Below are 5,461 nucleotides of genomic sequence, written 5' to 3' on the forward strand. Positions count from 1 at the left end.
CTTCCTTCCTTCCTTCCTTCCTTTCTGCTGGGGATGGATGGAACCCAGAGCTTCATTGAATGCTAAGCACATCCTGTATCACCTTCCAACATTCCCAGCCCTATAGTGACATTTTTTAAATGTAATTTTATTTAACTTTTTACTTATTAATTCATTTGGGGAATAGGTGAAATCACATATGTGGTTCAAAACTCAAAAGACTCCAACAGAGTCAGGCGTGGTGGCGCACTCCTGTAATTCCAGAGACTCAGGAGGCTGAGACAGGAGGATTGCAAGTTCAAGGCTAGCCTGGGCAACTTAGAGAGACTCCGTCTCACTATAATAAAACTGCCTGGGGAATGTAGTTGAGTGATAGAGTGCCCTGGGTTTATTCCCTAATACTGAAAAGAAAAAAAAAATAATAAAAATAAAAATTCCAGGCTTCCAGCCTGCCGCTCTGTCGCAACCCCAGCAGGTGCCCTTAGGATGCTTCTTGTGCCTTGGCTCTGGTGCCCTCTGAGCAAGTCCATTTGTGGTGGTGTCTTGTGCATATGACTTGTGAGTGACGTTGCCATGGATCTGACTTTCCATTCCAGCATTCGAGCTGAATGGATCGCAGCAGTTACCATTGTTGGTGCTATGGCTGCGGTTGGTTACCTAGCTTACAAAAGATTCTATGTGAAAGATCATCCCAATACCAGCTGGGTGCAGTGGTGCAAATCTGTAATCCCAGCAGCTTGGGAGTTTGAGGCAGGAGGATTGTGAGTTCAAAGCCAGCCTCAGCAACTTAGTGAGGCCCTAAGAAAATAAAAAATAAAAAGGGGTGGGGATGTGGCTCAGTGGTTAAGCACCCCTGGGTTCCATCCCTTGTACTCATTGCAATAAAGCGATGGTAAATTTTCTCATCCAGAAAGACAACCCCAAGATAGTCTATGCTTTTGACGTGGAGGATCTGGGAGATAAAGCTGTGTTCTGCCATTGCTGGAGGTCCAAAGTTCCCATTCTGTGATGGTTTTCACAGGAAACATAATGAAGAGACTGGAGATAATGTGAGACCTCTGATTGTTGAGAAAAAAGAAACTGAAGTGGACAGTCACCTGATCACATAACTAGAATGACTCCCTCTTCTAATCCACCTCCCCTGGATTCTAGATGTGGTACATTGCAAACTTCAGCTTTCACATTCACGGCATTTGCCTAACTTATTGAAACATCATGGAGCATATTTGTTTAAACAAAAAAGAAAAAGGAAAAACCGCCTTACAGCCTGTGTGGGTTATTTTGGTCTTGGAAGGATCTGTTTCTTTAAGTTTAAAATAATGGTATAAGAATTGTATCTTGAGGTTAATGTATTAAATCATTTTCAAAATCAGGAAGAAAAAATTCCAAAGGATATTGAGTGGAGTCTCCTTCCTACTCCTGATCTCCAGTCACCCCTACCTCCTGCCAACTGGTGTTGGTGTTTGTGTGTTCTTCCAGAACACTTCCAGCAGGTATAGACATTTCAGAAACAAATATATTGTTTTCCACTCCCCCTCACAAATGATACACATATTACACTTTTGTTTATTTATTTGTTTATTTTTGGTACCAGGGATTGAACCCAGGGGTACTTAACCACTGAGCCACATCCCTAATCCTTTTTATATTTTTCTTTAGAGAAAGGCTCTCACTAAGTTGTTCATGGCCCTCATTAAATTTTGAGGCTAACGTTGAACTGACGATCCTCCTGCCTCAGCCTCCCCAGCTGCTGGAATTACAGGCATGCGCCACAGCGCCTGGCATGACTCATTTTTTATTTTTTAATATTTATTTTTTGGTTGTAGTTGGACACAATACCTTTATTTAATTTATTTATTTCTATGTGATGCTGAGGATCAAACCCAGGGTCTTCTTTTTTTTTTTTTTTTTTTTTTTTAAGAGAGAGAGAATTTTTTAATATTTATTTTTCAGTTTCAGTTCTTGGGGGACACAACATCTTTGTTTGTATGTGGTGCTGAGGATCGAACCTGGGCCGCACGCATGCCAGGCGAGCGCGCTACCGCTTGAGCCACATCCCCAGCCCAGTTTTTCATTCTTTTCAACAGTTTTGTTTTTGGATGCTGGGAATTGGGCTTGGAGCCTTGTGGAGCTGTTCTATCTGAGCTACATCCCAGACCCTCTCCAACACTGTTTACTGAACAACCCCCTCCCCCTCCCCCTTCCCTCCCCCTCCCCCCCTCCCCTCCCCTCCCCTCCCCCTCCCCTCCCCTCCCCTCCCCCTCCCCTCCCCCTGCCAAGACAGACATAACCCCTGCTTCCAAGGTCCTGACATTTTAATGGGAGGAGAGAGATGAATAGCAAACAGGTAAACAAATAAATACAGAACATGTCCAAAGGTGAAAATAAATAAGTCAGAAGAAGGAGATATAGGGTCTGCTGGGAATGTGGGGAAGATTTTAGATAAAATGTCCAGGACCTACAGAGATGGCATGTCAATAGCTATGCTAAAACCTGGGAAGAACATTCCAGAATGGAAGCTTTGAGGGCCCCGCAGTCAGAACAAGTTGGCTGTGCTTGAGGGACGTAAAAGAGGAGGAGCAGCTGTGAATGGAGCAAGAGGAACCAAGGGAGACTGAGGAGAGCTGATTTGAGGTGCAGGCTCGGAGACCCTTTTGATGAATTTGAATATTATTCCAAGTGGAACAGGAAACCACTGGAGGGGTTTAACAGGGGACTGATGAGACTTCCTTTACATTGTGTAAACTTTAGTTGGAAACCCATTTGTATCACTCTTAGGTATTTATCCAAGAGAAACGAGACCATATGTCCACACAAAGACTTCTACACACATGCTCGTGCGACTTTATTCATAGTGGCCAAACTGAGAAAAACAATCTCTGTGTCCTTCCACAGGATAATGGAGAAACAGGCGATGGTATATCTATACAGTGGGTGGTCAACAACAAAAGGATACACAGCACACGGGTGACCCTCACAGGCATGCTGAGCTAAAGACGACGACTACCCCTCAGAGCCCCCCCCAAAACAGTATATTTCTGTTTCTGTCAATGCATTCTATATAATGACTGGGGGGTAGCTTAGTGGTAGAGCACTTAACATGTGAGAGGTTCAGGGTCTCTCACATGTAAATCAATCCCCAGCACCAAATAAATAAATAAAATAAAAAATGAAAACTAATTTATAATAACAGAAAGCAAGTGGGGGAGGGATCAACTGCAAGGGAGTAGGAAGGAGTGATAGAAAGTTCTATATCTTGATTGAGGTGGCCTTTACATGGTGTGGTATACAACTGTTAAAACTCACTGAACTAGCTGGGCACGGTGGCTCATGCCTGTAATCCCAGCGGCTCGGGAGGCTGAGACAGGAGGATTGCGCATTCAAAGCCAGTCTCAGGAGCTGCAAGCAACTCAGTGAGACCTTGTCTCTAAATAAAATACAAAATAGGGCTGGGGATGCGGCTCAGTGGTTGCGTGCCCCTGAGTTCAATCCCTGGTACTCAAACAAAACAAAAGAACTCACTGAACTAGTGTACTTGGGATGGCTACAATTTATTGGGTGTAAATTATAACTATTAAAGCAGATTTTAAAAAGATAACTGACTTCTGAGTGGAGGGGTCCATTTTGGAAGTTAATGCAGTAATCCAAATAAGAGAATGGTTGAAAGGGGTGAGGGGAGTCAGGCCATGTTTTGTGGGTGGGAGGATTGGACAGCGGTGGGAAGTGAGACAGGGGAAGAATTGGAGTTCAGTCCAGGTATGCACCTGGTCAATATGTGAGCCCTTCAGCAATATGACAGAGATTGAGGGTTCAGCCGCTGGGATTACAGGCATGAGCCACCGTGCCCAGCTAGTTCAGTGAGTTTTAACTATGTGCCACATACATACTAGAAGTGGATATATGGTAAGCATGTTTTCTCCCCTCACCTTTTTGTAGTCTGTTGTGGAGAGAGACATTTATCAAACAGTCTCACCGCTAAATGTTAATTGCAGTGATCAGAAGGGCCCACATAACAGGTACATATAAGATGTTGGAAAAGCATTACAAGAGCATGCAATAGCGTGATTGCCCAGTTGGGGAGCAGTATTGGCTCTTGATTTTTAATAGAGGAGGATGTGGCAGCCATAGAGATGAGTCATTTGAATATGCCTTCAAAAAGAGTTTGAATAGTTCAGTAGCAGAGTACTTACATAGCATGCACAAGGTCTTAGGTTCAATCCTGAGCACTGAACAGAAAAAACAAAACCTAAAACTCCTTATCCTCCAGCTTCAGGAGTGACGGTTTACAGGTCCAGTGCTTTTGAGGCAAGGACCACCACTCTTTCTGGGCATCTTCATGGTGGGAGTATTGGAACCTGGACACTTCTGACAAACGGATTCTCCTCATTTTTTGTTCTGCAGCTCTTGTTGGGCTGCCCAATCTTTGTCAGATAAAGCCTCTCCTTGCCCAATCCTATTTTTTCTATTTTTCCCTTCCTCTTTCATAAGTGTCACCCCTAAAAAGTTACGGTGCTTCCTGGGGTACCTGACCTGACAGAGAAGGACCTGGCAGCTGGGTTATTGAAGGACAAGGAGAGTTGGACACTGTGCTTAGAGGCTTTTTTTGGTATTGGGGATTGAACTCAGAGGCACTACATCCTCAGCCCTTTTTATTTTAAAAAAATTTTGATAGGGTCCTCCTGCTAGGTTGCTGAAACTGTTCTCCAAATTGTGATCCTCCTGCCTCAGCCTCCTGAATTGCTGGGATTACAGTTGTGCATCACTGCACATGTCTGGTTGCAGAGTATTTCTTATATAAAAATTGACAAATTGCCATCACCCATTCCGAAGTGCCGGAAAGGACTGGAAATAGAATAATACTAAAACTGATCTCAGAATTCATTTAGATAGTAGCTCTATGATATCTGTCTATTCACACACTCAATAGGTTCCAACTGTTATTATCACCCAGTTTCTGAGTGATGGGAGTAGAGTCCCTCAAGAAACTATGTTGGGCAGTGGGTGTGACTTTCTTGTAGTTTCCCTTTACTGTCTAACGTGGGGTTCCTACTGGCCCATGCAGAACTTTGACAAAGTCTCTGAAGACTAAGGGATACATAACCTCAAAAATAAATGGATCTGGGGGATGAGGTTGTGGGTCAGCGGTAGAGCACTCGCCTAGCACGTGAAAAGCCCTGGGTTCAATCCTCAGCACCACATAAAAATAAAATAAAGGTATTGTGTCCAAATATAACTAAAAAAATAAATATTAAAAAAAAAAAAAAATGGATCTGGGCCCCAAGGCTGGGATTGCCGGGGAGTCTCCGGTCGGCCATCACGGCCACCAGGGGGCGTCGCTGTCACGCACAGCATCAGCCCCCTCTCGGGCTGGGTGTGCGCTTTCGGGCCGGCGGTGGGGGCGTGGCTAGCGTGCTCACGGGGCGTGGCCAACATGCCCGCGGGCACGACTGGAGGCGGGGCACGCGGCGGGCGCGGACGCGCG

At 44.7% G+C, this 5,461-nt stretch overlaps 1 pseudogene; it reads left to right on the top strand.

Annotated features, from left to right (window-relative positions):
• The first annotated feature begins 552 nt into the window (after nucleotides 1-552).
• On the top strand, nucleotides 553-1,088 carry LOC143642067 (CDGSH iron-sulfur domain-containing protein 1 pseudogene; annotated as a pseudogene).
• Nucleotides 1,089-5,461: the final 4,373 nt, after the last annotated feature.

Source organism: Callospermophilus lateralis, chromosome 1 (assembly GCF_048772815.1).
Source record: "Callospermophilus lateralis isolate mCalLat2 chromosome 1, mCalLat2.hap1, whole genome shotgun sequence".
Lineage (NCBI taxonomy): Eukaryota > Metazoa > Chordata > Mammalia > Rodentia > Sciuridae > Callospermophilus > Callospermophilus lateralis.